Source organism: Salvelinus sp. IW2-2015, linkage group LG9 (genome assembly GCF_002910315.2).
Source record: "Salvelinus sp. IW2-2015 linkage group LG9, ASM291031v2, whole genome shotgun sequence".
Taxonomy (NCBI): domain Eukaryota; kingdom Metazoa; phylum Chordata; class Actinopteri; order Salmoniformes; family Salmonidae; genus Salvelinus; species Salvelinus sp. IW2-2015.
The window spans coordinates 7,238,625-7,257,015 of record NC_036849.1 but is presented as its reverse complement, the minus strand read 5'-3'; positions in this window follow the sequence as shown (position 1 = coordinate 7,257,015).

The following is an 18,391-nucleotide window of genomic DNA, read 5'->3' as shown; positions in this document are numbered from 1 at the left end:
GCTCAATTAAAGATGCCGCAGAACTGCTGTGTTCTAAGCACCAATCCCTTCTGCCCAGTTTCCCTGATGCTGCTACGGCAAACAAGCTGTTTTTACCATCCCTGCAACTGACGCTTCTGTGGAGAGATCGTTTTCTGAACTAAAACTCATAAAGAACTAGGCCTACCTAAGAAGCGTTAGGCTCTCGGTCTGATATGCGCTGTTGAACATCTGAGTAAGCTCCGCTCATTGCGCAGGCGCCGTCGTAACCTTGAACACAGCATTTGTTCACTAATATTTTGTTCCTTGTTCCTTATACTTTCACTCTGTAATTATTTTAATTATTTAAGGCCCGAGGCACGTTTTCAGTCCCATTCCTGAAGCCCAAGAAACAAACACTTAGCTTCCTAGTACATATGGAATTTAAAACGGTTTATGAATTACTTTTGGAGGGTTACTGTCAAAATGATTAATTCAATTTTTAAAAATGGACCGATGAGAGGCACGTGGGCCCCACCCACCTTGCGGGAGCTGAGGGGCTGTCTGGTGCTCCAGCCTGTGCACTGAGGTAGCGTAGTTGTGTTGTTGACAAAAGTTAATGTATTTTTTCTAACTCAACCTCCTCACTGTGACATTATGATATGCAATGTGACCTTTCACTCTATTTTGTCTCAAAAATGTAACTTGGATATTCTAGAACCTTATTTACCTTTATAGGTCATTCTACAGTGTAGAAATAAAAGTATATTCTATGTTCTACAGTACTAAAGCATGTTCCAGAACCTTCTCCACCTTCATAGATCACTCTAGAATCCCCAGTAATGAAGCATTGCTTCAATGTCATAAATGCCTCCTAGACAACTAAACAAATAGTGTTTTCACTCCACATATGGGTCCATATCACTCTCCTGTCTGTGTTTGTGCCCAGATGCCTCTTTGTCTTTGGTGTGTCAGTCTCTTGCTCAAACGCTAAACTTAGTGATCACGTCACAGTGTTAACATGACACCCTGTCTGTGTCTGTGACACTTCAGTAGTCAACCCTCTCAGACTCAATATCTTCAATATTCCAATCCACAACCTCACCTGGCTGCAAGTGGGAGGAAAGAGAGAGACAAAATAAGTACATTTTCAGCCACTGTCTGGAAATTAATTAGCTAGAAAATTGTATAGGATATTTATAGGAAATGGGAGTAGGTAGAAATGACTACTGTTGTGTGACCTTCAGATTAACATCGGCATCGTGTCCTCCGGGCAAATATCAGCCAGTTTACATGTTGAATTTTTCATAACAATATGTATGGAGTCAGGCACGGATACTTAGGGAATAGGAGTAATCATAGAGACAGTTCAAGGAATTGAACCCTAGCAATGTGTAGTTTTCCAGTGACCCTCAGCCTTTTTCTCTCTACCCTGCAGAATTGATAGTCAAGGTAGTGTACGTACGTGCATGCGTGTGTAAGAACATGTAACCTGATTTGAATATTTGACCCAGTTTTTCTCCTCTTCGGCAACTCACCTCACCGTTTTGGGCTAGCTTTCATCCCAGTCACATGTTCATATGCTTTGTTTAGACTTCCAAATCTCTTATGAGATCCCGGCCCAGCCAACAACACATGACTCTTTCATGGGGAATAATTGTTTTTTCTAGCTGCAAATGTTTTCAAAGGTCATTCTTGATAGAGGAAAATTCATCTAGGCCTGTTATGAAACTATTTTTGCATTCCCAAAATGGCACTACTTTTGACCAGAGCCCTATAGACCGTGGTCAAAAGTAGGACACTATATAGGGAATAGGGTGCCATTTGGGACAAAGCCTCTGTGTGTGCGCCATTTATTTGAATGAGAGATCTAAGTTGACCCTCGTTTATAATGTAAAATGAAGGGCAGCTCAAACTAAGAGGGTCTCTGTCAATTAATGGCACCCTATTCCCTATGTAGTGCACTACTTTTGACTATAGGGCTCTGGTCCAATGTAGTACACTGACTTGGGAATAGGGTGCCATTTGGGGTTCATACAAGGATTATGCATCACGTGTCATATGAGGTTTCTTTATTTTTTATTATTATTTTTGTATATAATCCTTTGTATTTTACCCCCTTTTTCTCCCCAGTCATAAGAGGTTTCCGAAAGGTTGCGTAAGTCCTATGCTATAACAGTGAAATATGTGTTTAAGTGTGTACTAATTTCTTTATGTTATAGACTGCATGTGTATAATAATTAATTTGATCTTTCTTTTGTCATGGTTTCTTTTGCCCAACAATGTATGTCCCAACTAGTGGCCAAAACTAACATCTTGTACTAATCTCAAGTATGGTTTCCTACAAATATTTGTCACGTCATGTCTTCGCAGTATGACCAGGCTGTAAAAGAAGTCATTTACGAGCATTCATGGGAGTTTATTTATTCTTTGTGAGTGAGTGAGTATACAGTTGTGCAATTGGTATCAACCACATTACATTCCCTGTAGCCGGTTCATAAAGAGTTCAATCCCAGCCACAAAAAATGAATCCCGAAGGAAATGAGTGTCATAACACATTATGACATGGTCATAACCATGTCATAATATGTCATAACAGCTGACAAAACTTGTCATAATATGGTCATAACACTGTCATGACCCATATATTGAGTTATTTTATGGCTGGTTATGACACAAAATACATAAGAGTTGCAAAAAAAAAGCCATATCTCTGTCCAGTGTCTGTGTTCTTTTGCCCATCTTAATCTTTTCTTTTCATTGGCCAGTAAGAAATATGACTTTCTCTTTGCAATTCTGCCTAGAAGGCCAACATTCCGGAGTCGCCTCTTCACTGTTGACGTTGAGACTGGTGTTTTGCGGGTACTATTTAATGAAGCTGCCAGTTGAGGACTTGTGAGGCATCTGTTTCTCAAACTAGACACTCTAATGTACTTGTCCTCTTGCTCAGTTGTGCACCGGGGCCTCCCACTCCTCTTTCTATTCTGGTTAGAGCCAGTTTGCGAAGGGAGTAGTATACAGCGTTGTACAATATCTTCAGTTTCTTGGCAATTTCTTGCATGGAATATTCATTTTTCAGAACAAGAATAGACTGACGAGTTTCAGAAGAAAGGTTTTTGTTTCTGGCCATTTTGAGCCTGTAATCAAACCCACAAATGCTGATGCTCCAGATACTCAACTAGTCTAAAGAAGGCCAGTTTTATTGCTTCTTTAATTAGAACAGTTTTCAGCTCTTCTAACATAATTGCAAAAGGGTTTTCTAATGATTAATTAGCCTTTTAAAATGATAAACTTGGATTAGCTAACACAACGTGCCATTGGAACACAGGAGTGACGGTTGCTGATAATGGGCCTCTGTACGCCTATGTAGATATTCCATGAAAAATCTGCCGTTTCCAGCTACAACAGTCATTTACAACATTAACAATGTCTACACTGTATTTCTGATCAATTTGATGTTATTTTAAATGGACAAAAAAAATTGCTTTTCTTTCAAAAGCAAGGATATTTCTCAGTGACCCCAAACTTTTGAACGGTAGTGTATAGACAGTGCATTTGGAAAGTATTCAGAGCCCTTGACACATTTTGTTACGTTATAGCCTTATTCTAAAATGGATTAAATTGTTTTTCCCCCTCATCAATCTACACACAATACCCCATAATGACAAAACAAAAACTGTTTTGTAGAAATATCACATTTACATAAGTATTCAGACCCTTTACTCAGTATTTTGTTCAAGCACCTTTGGCAGCGATTACAGCATCGAGTCTTCTTGGGTATGACGCTACAAGCTTGGCACACCGGTATTTGGGGAGTTTCTCCCATTCTTCTCTGCAGAACCTCTCAAGCTCTGTCAGTTTGGATGGGGAGCGTTGCTGCACAGCTATTTTCAGGTCTCTCCAGAGATGTTCGATCGGGTTCAAGGCCGGGCTCTGGCTGGGCCACTCAAGGACATTCAGAGACTTGTCCCGATGCCACTCCTGCATTGTTTTGGCTGTGTGCTTAGGGTCGTTGTCCTTGTTTCTCATGGTCTGAGAGTCTATAGGTGCCTTTTGGCAATCTCCAAGCAGGCTGTCATGTGCCTTTTACTGAAGAGTGGCCTCTGTCTGGCCACTCTGCCATAAAGGCCTTATTGGTGGTGCTGCAGAGATGGTTGTCCTTCTGGAAGGTTCTCCCATCTCCACAGAGGAACTCTGGAGCTCTGTCAAAGTGACCATCGGGTTCTTCGTCACCTCCCTGACCAACACCATTCTCCCCCGATTACTCAGTTTGGCCGTGCGGCCAGCTCTAGGAAGAGTCTTGGTGGTTCCAAACTTCTTCCATTTAATAATGATGAAGGCCACAGTGTTCTTGGGGACTTTCAATGCTGCAGAATTGTTTTGGTACCCTTCCCCAGATCTGTGCCTCGACACAATCCTGTCTCAGAGCTCTACAGACGATTCCTTCGACCTCATGGCTTGGTTTTTGCTCTGACATGCACTATCAACTGTGGGACCTTTATATAGAGAGGTGTGTGCCTTTCAAATCATGTCCAATCAATTGAATTTACCACAGGTGGACTCCAATCAAGTTGTAGAAACATCTCAGCATGATAAATGGAAACCGGATGCACCTGAGCTCAATTTCGAGTCTCATAACAAAGGGTCTGAATATTTATGTAAATAAGGTATCTGTTTTTATTTATTTTTATCTTTAATAAAAAATGTGCTAAAATTTCTACAAACCTGTTTTTCTTTTTCTCATTATGGGGTATTGTGTGTAGATTGCTGAGGATTTTTATTTATTTAATCCATTTTAGAAGAAGACTATGTTAACGTAACAAAATGTGGAAAAAGTCAAGGGGTCTGAATACTTTCCGAAGGCACTGTATAGAACATAAACATACTGTTGACACGTAGGCTATAGTGTAATGTAATGTTTTGCCTTGTGTGGTAGGTTTTGTGGGTTTTGACACTCTTATGGAGGTCTCATAACCAGCCATAAAATAACGCAATATATGTCATAACAGGTCTAAATATACAGTACCAGTCAAAAGTTTGGACACACCTACTCATTCAAGGGTTTTTCTTTATTTTGACTATTTTCTACATTGTAGAATAATAGTGAAGACATCAAAACTATGAAATAATACATATGAAACCCTGTATTAACCAAAAAAGTGTTAAACAAATGTTATATTTATATTTTTCAAAGTAGCCACCCTTTGCCTTGATGACAGCTTTGCACACTCTCGGCATTCTCTCAACCAGCTTTATGAGGTAGTCACCTGGAATGCATTTCAATTAACAGGTGTGCCTTGTTAAAAGTTAATTTGTGGAATTTATTTTCTTCTTTATGTGTTTGAGTCTATCAGTTGTATTGTGACAAGGTAGGGGTGGTATACTGACGATAGCCCTATTTGGTAAAATATTTGTTTAACACTTTTTTGGTTCCTGTGACATCGGGTGGTGTAGGTGTCCTTGAGGGCAGGTAGTTTGCCCCCGGTGATGCGTTGTGCAGACCTCACTACCCTCTGGAGAGCCTTACGGTTGTGGGCAGAGCAGTTGCCGTACTAGGCGTGGTACAGCCCGACAGGATGCTCTCGATTGTGCATCTATAAAAGTTTGTGAGTGTTTTTGGTGACAAGCCGAATGCCTTCAGCCTCCTGAGGTTGAAGAGGCGCTGCTGCGCCTTCTTCACCACGCTGTCTGTGTGGGTGGACCATTTCAGTTTGTCCGTGATGTGTACGCCGAGGAACTTAAAACTTTCCACCTTCTCCACTACTGTCCCGTCGATGTGTATAGGGGGCTGCTCCCTCTGCTGTTTCCTGAAGTCCATGTCCTTTGTTTTGTTGACACTGAGTGTGAGGTTATTTTCCTGACACCACACTCCGAGGGCCCTCACCTCCTCCCTGTAGGCCGTCTCGTTGTTGTTGGTAATCAAGCCAACCACTGTAGTGTTGTCTACAAACTTGATGATTGAGTTGGTGGTGTGTATGGCCACACAGTCATGGGTGAATAGGGAGTACAGGAAAGGGTTGAGAACGCACCCTTGTGGGGCCCCAGTGTTGAGGATCAGCGGGGTGGAGATGTTGTTTCCTACCCTCACCACCTGGGGGCTGCCCGTCAGGAAGTCCAGGACCCAGTTGCACGGGGCGGGGTCGAGACCCAGAGTCTCGAGCTTAATGACGAGTTTGGAGGGTACTATGGTGTTAAATGCTGAGCTGTAGTCAATGAACAGCATTCTTACATAGGTATTCCTCTTGTCCAGATGGGTTAGGGCAGTGTGCAGTGTGATTGCGATTGCGTCGTCTGTGGATCTATTGGGGCGGTAAGCAAATTGGAGTGGGTCTAAGGTGTCAGGTAGGTTGGAGGTGATATGATCCTTGACTAGTCTCTCAAAGCACTTCATGACGGCGGAAGTAAGTGCTACAGGGCGATAGGCTGGTTTTCCTTTTGTAGTGATTCACTGTAGACCCTGCCACATACCTCTCGTGTCTGAGCTGTTGAATTGCGACTCTACTTTGTCTCTATACTGACGCTTAGCTTGTTTGATTGCCTTGCCGAGGGAATAGCTACACTGTTTGTATTTGGTCATGTTTCCGGTCACCTTGCCCTGATTAAAAGCAGTGGTTTGCGCTTTCAGTTTTGCGCGTATGCTGCCATCAATCCACGGTTTCTGGTTGGGGAAGGTTTTAATAGTCACCGTGGGTACAACATCACCGATGCACTTGCTAATAAACTCGCTCACCGAATCAGCGTATTCATCAATGTTATTGTCCGACGCTATGCAGAACATATCCCAGTCCACGTGATCGAAGCAATCTTGAAGCGTGGAATCCGATTGGTCGAACCAGCGTTGAACAGACCTGAGCACGGGCGCTTCCTGTTTTAGTTTCTGTCTATAGGCTGGGAGCAACAAAATGGAGTCGTGGTCAGATTTTCCGAAAGGAGGGCGGGGGAGGGCTTTGTATGCGTCGCGGAAGTTAGAATAACAATGATCCAGGGTTTTGCCAGCCCGGGTCACGCATTCAATATGCTGATAAAATTTAGGGAGCCTTGTTTTCAGATTAGCCCCAGCTACAATAAATGCAGCCTCAGGATATGTGGTTTCCAGTTTACATAGAGTCAAATGAAGTTCTTTCAGGGCCGTCGATGTGTCTGCTTGGGGGGATATACACGACTGTGATTATTATCGAAGAGAATTCTCTTGGTAGATAATGCGGTCGGCATTTGATTGTAAGGAATTCTAGGTCAGGTGAACAAAAGGACTTGAGTTCCTGTATGTTGTTATGATCACACCACGTCTCGTTAATCATAAGGCATACACCCCCGCCCTTCTTCTTACCAGAGAGATGTTTGTTTCTGTCGGCGCGATGCGTGAAGAAACCAGGTGGCTGTGCCGACTCTGATGACGTATCCCGAGTGAATCATGTTTCCGGGAAACAAGGAACGTTACAATCTCTGATGTCTCTCTGGAAGGCAACCCTTGCTCGGATTTTGTCTACCTTGTTGTCAAGAGACTGGACATTGGCGAGTAGTGTGCTCGGGAGCGGTGCGCAATGTGCCCATCTACGGAGCCTGACCAGAAGACCGCTCCGTCTGCCCCTTCTGCGGCGCCGTTGTTTTGGGTTGCCGGCTGGGATCGGAACCATTGTCCTGGGTGGTGGACCAAACAGAGGATCCGCTTCGGGAAAGTCGTATTCCTGGTCGTAATGTTGGTGAGTTGACGTTGCTCTTATATCCAATAGTTCCTCCCGACTGTATGTAATAAAACTTAAGATTTCCTGGGGTAACAATGTAAGAAATTACACATAAAAAACAAAATACTGCATAGTTTCCTAAGAACGCGAAGCGAGGCGACCATCTCTGTCGGCGCCGGAAGTTATTGGCCTCATGGTGAAATTCCTGAGCGGTTTCCTTCCTCTCTTCCTCTCTACCTTCTTGCCGTTTTTGATGTTGTCTGTGCCCAATAATGTTTGTACCATGTTTTGTGCTGCTACCATGTTGTGCTGTAACCATGTTGTGATGCTACCATGTTGTTGTCATGTTGTGTTGCTACCATGTTGTGCTGTTACCATGTTGTGATGCTACCATGCTGTTGTCATGTTGTGTTGCTACCACGCTATGTTGTTGTCTTAGGTCTCTCTTTATGTCTCTCTTGTTGTGATGTGTGTTTTGTCCTATATGTTTTTTCTTTTTAATCCCAGCCCCCGTCCCCGCAGGCCTTCATTGTAAATAAGAATTTGCCTAGTTAAATAAAGGTTAATAAAAAAAATTAAAAAATAAAAACATACAATTATCTGTAAGCTCCCTCAGTCGAGCAGTGAATTTCAAACACAAATTCAATCACAAAGACCAGAGAGGTTTTCCAATGGTTCGCAAAGAAGGGCACCTACTGGTAGATGGGTAAAAATAAAAAAGCAGACATTGAATATCCCTTTGAGCATGGTGAAGTTATTAATTACAATTTGGATGTTTTATCAATACACTCTGTCACTACAAAGATACAGTGTCCTTCCTAACTCAGTTGACAGAGAGGAAGGAAACCGCTCAGGAATTTCACCATGCCAATGGTGACTTTAAAACAGTTACTGAGTTTAATGGCTCTGATAGGAGAAAACTGAGTAACAGCATTGTAGTTACTCCACAATCCACAATACTAACCTAATTGACAAAGTAAAAAACCTGTAAAAAAATTTACATTCCAAAACATGCATCTTGTTTGCAACAGGCACTAAAGTAATACTGCAAAATTTGTACAAAGCAATTTACTTTTTGTTCTCAAAGTGTTATGTTTGGGGCAAATCCAATACAACACATTACTGAGTACCACTCTCCATATTTTCAAGCATAGTGGTGGCTGCATCATGTTTTGAGAATGCTTGTAATCATTAAAGACTGGTGAGTTTTTCAGGATAAAAATAAACGGAAAGGAGCTAAGCACAGGCAAAATCCTAGAGGAAAATCCTAGAGGTCTGCTTTACACCAGACACTGGGAGATTCATTCACCATTCAGCAGGACAATAACCTAAAACACAAAGCCAAATCTACACTGAAGTTGCTTACCAAGAAGACAGTGAATGTTCCTCAGTGGCCAAGTTACAGTTTTGACTTAAATCTACTTGAAAATCTATGGCAAGATCTGATAATGGTTGTCTAGCAATAATCAACAACCAATTTGATAGAGCTTGAAGAATTTTGAATAGAATAATGGACAAATATTGTACAATCCAGGTGTGCAATCCAGGTGGATTAGCTGGAATAGCTGTGAAAGGTGATTCCAGCATGTATTGACTCAGGGGTCTGAATACTCTACTTATGTAAATCAGATATTTCTGTATTTCATCTTCAATAAATTAGCAAACATTTCTAAAAATATGTTTTCACTTTGTCGTTATGGGGTATTGTGTGTAGATTCAATCCATTTTTAATTCAGGCTTTAACACAACAACATGAGGAATAAGTCTGAATACTTATTATTATATATATTAATATTATATATTTTTTTCTAGTTTATCTTTAAGAAAAATGCATTTTGAGATTGTTCTCGTATAATGAAAAGCATTTTACGAATGTATTATTATTATTATTGTTAATTGTAAACTTCTACTTCTTTTTGAGCACAGTGAGACACATGCAGATGTTTTGTATTTTACTATCAGATGATCAAAACTGTGTTTTTGTGGTCCTTTACCATTCCTTTTCTGGAATACCATGACCAATTCTTCTGAGCATATAAATCAATTCTCTGATCCAAGATGGCCTGCTAGTCAGGTGACCTATCATGTGACCATGACCCCACCCTATAAATACGGCTGACAAGTGCCCTTTACTATTAACTCAGATCCACATCCAGCCACACTGCGGGGTATCAGTAACGCTGGAGGAGCTACCGTGCTACGTGAACCTCAGCCTGCAGCAGGTGATTTGTTCAGCCATCATCACCTTCCAGTCAGCAGTTCACACGAAGAAGCACAGTTTGCCTGGAAGCTGAACTGGCAGCTGAGGGAAAGGATACTTCTACTCCTTTAGTCATGGGTGTGTCTGACATAGCACCCTGTTCCCTAGATAGTACAATACTGTTGTTGGGAATAATAGTGATAACCCTGGATAACCTCCCAGTCAGGTACAGTTCACACAACTGTAGTATAGAAATTGAAGCATCTTTGACAGTGTTGATGTTGACAAGCCAGTGGCCTGGGTTGGTGGTGGTGTGTGTGTGTTTGTTGAGTGCAATAATTGTGTGTGTGTGTTGTGTTGTGTGGTTTGTGTGTGTGTGTGTGTGGTGTGTGTGTGTGGTGTGTTGTGTTTGTGTGTGTGGTGTGTGTGTGTGTGTGTGTGTGTGTGTGTGTGTGTGTGTGTGTGTGTGTGTGTGTGGTGTGTGTGTTTGAGCTGTAAGACGGACCCAGACGGTAAAATCTGCGTGTTAAATAAAAGTCCCTGGTGGCTATTAGTTCTGCTGGAATGAACCATCTGACAGTCAGTCAGAGCCCAGAGCAGAGGTCTCTCTCTCTCCCTCTCTCTCTCTCCCCCTCTCTGTCTCTCTGTCTCTCTCTCTCTCTCTCTCTCTCTCTCTGTGAGCAGAACTGGGTCCATTCCAAACCCATTGAAGGCAGACAGATAGTTTAAACCGTCCGCTAAGCCCATGTTGAGCAAACACAGGGCTGTAATTACTAACAGAAGGGTTCACCCAGTAGATACAGTATGGAAGTTTATCAAAATTGGGTTTGTATTTGAATTCTTTGTGGATCTGAGGGAAATATGTGTCTCTAATATGGTCATACATTTGGCAGGAGGTTAGGAAGTGCAGCTCAGTTCCCACCTCATTTTGTGGGCAGTGGGCACATAGCCTGTCTTCTCTTGAGAGCCAGGTCTGCCTACGGTGGCCTCTCTCAATAGCAAGGCTATGGTCACTGAGTCTGTACATAGTCAAAGCTTTCCTTAGGTTTGGGTCAGGCACAGTGGTCAGGTATTCTGCCACTGTGTACTCTCTGTTTAGGGCCACTGTGTACTCTGTCTCTGTCTGTCTCTGTCTGTCTCTGTCTGTCTCTGTCTGTCTCTGTCTGTCTCTGTCTCTCTGTCTCTCTGTCTCTCTGTCTCTCTGTCTCTCTGTCTCTCTGTCTGAGCAGAGCTGGGTCCATTCCAAACCCGTTGAAGGCAGACAGATAGTTTAAACCGTCCGCTAAACCCATGTTAAGCAAACACAGGGCTGTAATTACTAACAGAAGGGTCCAGCCGGTGTCTCGCTTTCTCTCTCTTTGTCTGTCTCTGTCTCTTACTCACTCTTTCTCTCTCTTTGTCTGTCTCTGTCTCTTACTCACTCTTTCACTGTCTTTGTCTGTCTCTGTCTCTTACTCACTCTTTCTCTCTCTTTGTCTGTCTCTGTCTCTTACTCACTCTTTCTCTCTCTTTGTCTGTCTCTGTCTCTTACTCACTCTTTCTCTCTCTTTGTCTGTCTTCTGCTCTTACTCACTCTTCTCTCTCTTTTCTGTCTCTGTCTCTTAACTCACTCTTTCTCTCTCTTTGTCTGTCTCTGTCTCTTACTCACTCTTTCTCTCTCTTTGTCTGTCTGTCTCTTACTCACTCTTTCTCTCTCTTTGTCTATCTCTGTCTCTTACTCACTCTTTCACTGTCTTCATGTGGCGGCTGTGCCACTTTAACATGCCCTCTTGATTGCGCTGCTCATTAAGAAGCTCATGTCTTCTCCATTTCCCTGGCCTTTCTCCCTGGCCTCTCATATCTTCCCTGCTGAGCTGCTGGGCTCTTCTGTCAGTAATTACAGTGCTTGTTCAACACAGGCTTAGTGGATGGTTTACACTCTGTGCCTTCAATGGGTTTGCCTCAGAGGAATAGGATTCTGCAAAAACATCCTCCCTGTACAACGTAAGACACAAAAAAATGCATGCAGAGCAGAATTAGGACGATTCCCACTTATTATCAAAATCCCCAAAAGATCCCCCTAAGCAAGCTGGTCCAAACACAAACAGACCCCACAGAGCCCCAGGACAGCAACAAAAATAGACCCAACCAAATCATGAGAAAACAAAAAGATAATTACTTGACACATTGGAAAGAATTAATCAAAAAACAGAGCAAACTAGAATGCTATTTTGCCTTTAACAGAGAGTACACAGTGGCAGACTACCTGACCAGTGTGACTGACTCATAATTAAGGAAACCTTTGACTATGTACATACTCAGTGAGCATATTTTATTTAACCTTTAGTGAGCATAGCCTTGCTATTGAGAGAGGCCACCGTAAGCAGACATGGCTCTCAAGAGAAGACAGGCTATGTGCCCACTGCCCACAAAACGAGGTGGAAACTGAGCTGCACTTCCTAACCTCCTGCTAAATGTATGACCATATTAGAGACACATATTTCCCTCAGATTACAACCCCAAAGAATTAGAAAACAAATCCAATATTTGATAAACTCCAATATCTATTAGGTGAAATGCCATCACAGCAGCAATATGTGTGACCTGTTGCCACAAGAAAATGGCAACCAGTGATTAATAAACACCATTGTAAATACAACCCATATTTATGTTAATTTATTTTCACTTTTGAACTTCAACACATTGCTATAATGCTGTACATAGCCATAATATGACATTTGAAATGTCTTTATTCATTTGAAACTTTCGTGAGTGTTAATTTCTGATTGTTTATTTCACTTTTGTTTATTATCTATTTCACTTGCTTCGGCAATGTTAACATATGTTTCCCATGCCAATAAAGCCCTTTGAATTAAATTGAATTGATTTAATAGTAATGGACCCAGCCCTGCTCACACAGAGCGAGAGAGAGAGAGAGCAAAAGGCCTGAGAAAGCTTTTTACTGAGGCAGCTCTGGCCCCGCCGGTCTGCTCCTCTCTCCCTGGGCCTAGAGCAGTGTTTCTCCCATTGATCTTCAAACAGTCTCAGAAGCCATAAACTTAATGGGAGGAAATGGAGGGAAGATATGATGGAGAGATTGAGTCTGTAAATCACAGGATGGGATGGATCACAAACTTAAAACCCCAGACGAGCAACGTCTCTTCCCCCAAAACCGCAACATCCACTGACACGTCTTTATCTACCCGCCGGTTGAGTTATCAGATGAAGATATCAAAAGGACACAGGGATAATTAAAGTTGTATATTCCTGCATATTATAACAAATTTGTCATATCCTATTAATTGTTAGTAGTTCAATGGTTTTTCAAAACATTGGTGAAACATAAACCAATGTGGAACACACTATAATGTCTGGTTAACCAGCCACAGTAGCTTCCTTTGTAAGCTTTCTCCTACCTAGTTGTTCTTGCTACTTGTTACTGTTTCCTCGCTCATCTGTGGTTTCTCAGTAGCTTCTGGGGGTGGCTGCGGGGGGGCTAATATTCCTCCTGTTATCTGAGTCCAGGGAGGCGGTTATTTAGGTGGAATTGGCACTAGGAAGTGAAGGCTCCTCCGACAGGTCATAACTCTAGAGAATTGATTAATGCATTTCTATTTAAAGGAGCACCCTGGTTGACCTCTGGCTAGAATGCTGCTGCAGGCCTGTTGTCTGAGAGGAGAGATGGAGGAAGGGGAGGGGTTATAGGTGATTATGGTGAAGTACATTGTCTTTTTTTATAGACTTTTCTCCGGCCTCTCCCTGGTCTGTCACCAGGAGACTGAGGGTTGTGTCGTGGTCGGCCCGGGGGTGGGGGTGGGGGGGGGTTGTCTGCACCCTGGAGGGAGAGAGGGGGCCTCAGAGAGGTCAGATAGGCCTCTGGGGGTGAGGTGGGGATGGTGAGGGGGAGGTTGGTCTCAACAGGACTCCTCTCCTCATTTACATGCAATCAAAGCCTCCATGGAGAACAGAATCGTAAGCCAGTTGGTTTCAGGAGGATCTGAGGATGCTTTTAACCACGGCTCCATTTGATGTTGGTTGGTGGTTTAGGGGGACGTTGCTCTTCTCTGTTCTGTTCTGCAGTCAGTTTTGAACCAGCTCCCGAGTGGCGCAGCGGTCTAAGGCACTGTATCTCAGTGCTAGAGGTGTCACTACAGACCTGGTTCAATTCCAGGCTGTATCACAAACAGCCGTGATTGGGAGTCCCATAGGGCGGTGCACAATTGGCCCAGCATCGTCCAGGTTAGGGCTTGGCTGGGGTAGGCTGTCATTGTAATAAGAATTAGTTCTTAACTGACTTTCCCAGTTAAATAAAGGTTAAATAACAAATGTAATAAAAAATAACCTCTTAATTACATGGCATGCCTAATGTTTTAGTGTGATTGTGAAGCTGACTGGGCTGAGCCGTATGTAGGAAGTCTAGTACAGGTATTGCTGATGAGAAGAAGACTTCTGTAAAAAGACAACCGCCGGCCACATTATTGTATCTACCGCTGTGAGATAAAGAGGAGAGGATATGGCCTGTGTAGGAATACAGCAGAAATGCTGCTAGAAAATTGATTTGTTCCACACAAAGGGCTTTGACCCAAATTGCATAATCATGGTGATTTACAGAATAATTGTATAAACCGCGCGTGGCTTACGTAACAGTCTACTGCCGCCCGTGGCTTTACATAACAGTCTACTGACATGGGTTTACCTGGTTTAAGTTGTCTAAAGAATGCCATTTATGGGAACTAAGTGCACTGCGAACAGCACGACTCTAAACTACTGATGTCTTCTCAGATAAGAAGACCACAGGGAGCCATTCATGTTCTCAGACTGATCTGTAGACTTTGGTCACTCTCCCTGCATCCCAAATGGCACCCTATTCCCTACACCATGCACTACGTTTGACCAGGGCCCTAAAGTAGTTCACTACATAGGGAATAGGGTGCCATTTGGGATGGAGCCTCCGTGTGTCTCGTTAAAAGCTCTTCTCGTTCCAGCCAGACGAGACTGGAAAGGTTATTGTAATTAAGCTAACGTTTACATCATAGAGGTCTCTGTCTCGCTCGCTGGCTTTCCATCTCTCTCTCTGTCTCTGTCTCTCTGTCTCTGTCTCTCTGTCTCGGTCTCGCACTCCCTGGTCTGATGATGTAATGAGCCCTGATGTGACTTTCTCTTTGCGTGGAAAACAATCCACTAACTGTAAGATTAACTTTCCATCTTGAAAGTTCAATATCTTGAAAACTTGACTTCTGACATGCAAAACAGTTTGGGACTGTATCAACAGTGGACTGGGGAAAAAAGAAACATTGATATCGTTTTTGAGTGGATTTTCCCTTTAACATCTCATAGCCCAGTCAATGTTGTTCATTTTCTCATGTGGCCGGCATGGCATTAATGATCAAGGGTGTTAAGTTTGGCTGGCCCAGCCAACAGTGTTGAATAAATACGCTAATCCTGTTAGTTTGAGAGGAGGAATGCAGTTGTAGCTGTGGTGTTTGATCTGGCTGACTGAGTGGCAACATCACCTGTGCGTATTGACTGGCTGTATGTGTGTGTGTGTGTGTGTGTGTGTGTGTGTGTGTGTGTGTGTGTGTGTGTGTGTGTGTGTGTGTGTGTGTGTTGTGTGTGTGTGTGTGTTGTGTGTGTTGTGTGTGTGTGTGTGTGTGTGTGTGTGTGTGTGTGTGTGTGTGTGTGTGTGTGTGTGTGTGTGTCAGTCCTGGGTTCAAACACTATTCATAGTCATTTCAAATTTCACACATTATTAGTGATAGGTATATTATACACCTGGTATACATTGTCCAAAGAAAGGCTTACTGCTTACTTTCAAATACTCTTGATTGAGTTTGCCTGTTCCAATGAACCCAGAATGGATACAAAGAGTGCAAACCTTACTCCAGGCAGGCTAAAGCAAACACTTAAAGTACTTGAATGATTTCAAATAGTAATTGAACCCAAGTCTGGTGTGTGGAGAGCTCAGCTGACCATAGGTCAGTTGGGAGTGACAGCCAGTCAACCTCAAAGGTCAGTCAGCAAAGACCCAAAAAACAGTTTCTCTAGCATAGCTTCCCTCTGACTTCCCCTTAAAGCCTGTTGCATGCTTCCCAGTTTAAACAGCTTGCGCATATATTAGGATACATTTTTGTGACGTTTTGGTGTTTGGAAGTTTTTTTTCCGTGTTTGTACACACAATTTCTTGAGGCATGTCGAAGTTCGGCAGCTGAAGTCTACGCCGATGATTGGTCAACAGTACTACTCTTAGTAGGAGTGGGAAATATGGATGGGATTCTTCAATTAAGTATTTGTTGTCATTCAACAAGAGACGACTAGTTTTCATGCAAATGTTTTCACTTGGGAAATACTGCACCAAATATATTATCTTAGATTAATTCAGACTATTTTGAATTATAGTCTCAAGAGGGACAAACAGTAATATTGCCACTTATATCTCGTTTTTCAAGTGATGGTCTTTTAAGGGAGTATGCGAGGCACAGACGTTTGCTTCGCCTAGCTGAGTTCTGCTAGGAGCAAACCAAAACTAGTATGTGGGTGCCTTTAGGCTACTGTTAGCTCTTTTTGACAGCTGATGGTAGTTTACTGATGGTAGTTGACTGGTGGTAGTTGACTGATGGTAGATTACTGATGGTAGTTTACTGATGGTAGTTTACTGATGGTAGTTTACTGATGGTAGTTTACTGATGGTAGTTTACTGATGGTAGGGGTTCCCGAGTGGCGCAGTGGTCTAAGGCTCTGCATCTCAGTGCTATAGGCATCACTACAGACCCTGGTTTGATTCGAGGCTGTATCACAACCGGCCGTGATTGGGAGTCCTATAGGGTGGCGCACAATTGGCCCGGAGTCGTCCGGATTAGAGTTTGGCCAGGGTAGGCCGTTATTGTAAATAAGAATTTGTTCTTAATTGACTTGCCTAGTTAAATAAAATTTAAATAAAATGAAATACTGATGAAAGTAGAAGACTGTAAAGTTACATCATCATCTGGTTGTCTAGGATCGACGGGATGAAATGTGGGTCCTCCAGAGTTGCCTGTCCTCCATTGCAGAGTAAACACAATCTCCTTAAAGGTGAGCTCAGTAAGGAAAAATAAAGTTACATAGTGTTGGTCAAATAAATGTACAGTTACTAGGGGAAGTTTGATATTGTACCCTTTAAGTGCATTTTATGGTTATTGGAGTAAAAACAAATGTGGCCAATGTAATTTCCTGAGAACTGAACTTATAAAATCTCTACACAGGAGCTTTGGTCAGTTGTTGGTCCCGGGGCGTACGTAATAGCTATAATGACATATTTCTGCTCTGTAATGTCTCCCTATTTTCACTGTTGTAAAATAGCTCAAACGAACACAGCAGCAGTGGTGGTGGGCGAACAGAGCTGCACTCACCTCCATAAACGGACCTGATTGATGCTGGAGTGGAGGTTGAAGAGGAGGGGAGAGGTGAAGAGCGGAGGGGATAGGTTGGAGAGAAGGTGGGGCGCACTACTCCTCCTGTGAAGGGCGGTTGGAGGGTCTTACTTTGCAGGTCAATTTGGGCATTATCTCTTGTGCACTCACTCTGGCTGTCAACAGAGACCCACTCATTATGATAATCAGACAGTTGCAGATGATGACTAATGATGGCGGTGCTCTCAGGAACAGCCCACTAACATGGAAGGGCTCTGTTTCAAATGGCACCCTATTCCCTATGTAGGGCACTACTTTTAAATTAATGGGTCTGATCAAAAGTAAGGCACTATATAGGTAATTAGGGTGCCATTTGGGACACAGACATTGCTCCCCAACCCAGGAGCTGGAGTGCCCTTTCCTTCCCTTCTGCTGGACTATTGGCAATTCAATGGGAGTTGACCCATCCAGCCATAATGGGAATTAATGACTGGTATTCACCTCCTCAATATGGCTGGACTGCTTTCTATTTATTAACGCTCTGAAATAATAATGCTCTGAATAAGTTATTTGTATCACTTATGTTGGGCTACATATATTTCTGTCATAACATCCATCTCTCTTTTTTTATATCTCTTTTCTTTGTTTCATGGCGCCGGAGAAGATGGCGTTTTACGTGCTCCTAACCAACTGTGTTTTTTTTGTTCATTTTTTTGCGTTGTTTGTCACTTATTTTTTAACTTATTCTGTACATAATGTTGTTGCTACCTTCTCTTATGACCGAAAATAACTTCTGGACATCAGAACAGTGGTTACTCACCACAAACTGGCAGCACCACAAACTTTTTTTCCTTTAACGAGTCCGACGAGCCCGAAGTGAAGGACATCCTGCTTTCCCGGGAACAGGCCCAAATCAAAGTCAGTGGCGTGAAGAGAAGATGGAGAAAAAGAGGACCGAGGTTGGACTGCCTTCTGAGAATTTGTAGGCGATGAAATAAACCGCCACTGCCTTCCGTTCTACTAGCTAAGATGCAATCATTGGAAAATAAAATCGACGACCTACGAGGAAGATTAAACTACCAACGGGACATTAAAAACTGTAATAACTTATGCTTCATGGAGTCGTGGCTGAACGCTGCTGGTTATACGCTGTATCGGCAGGATAGAACAGTTGAGTCTGGTAAGAC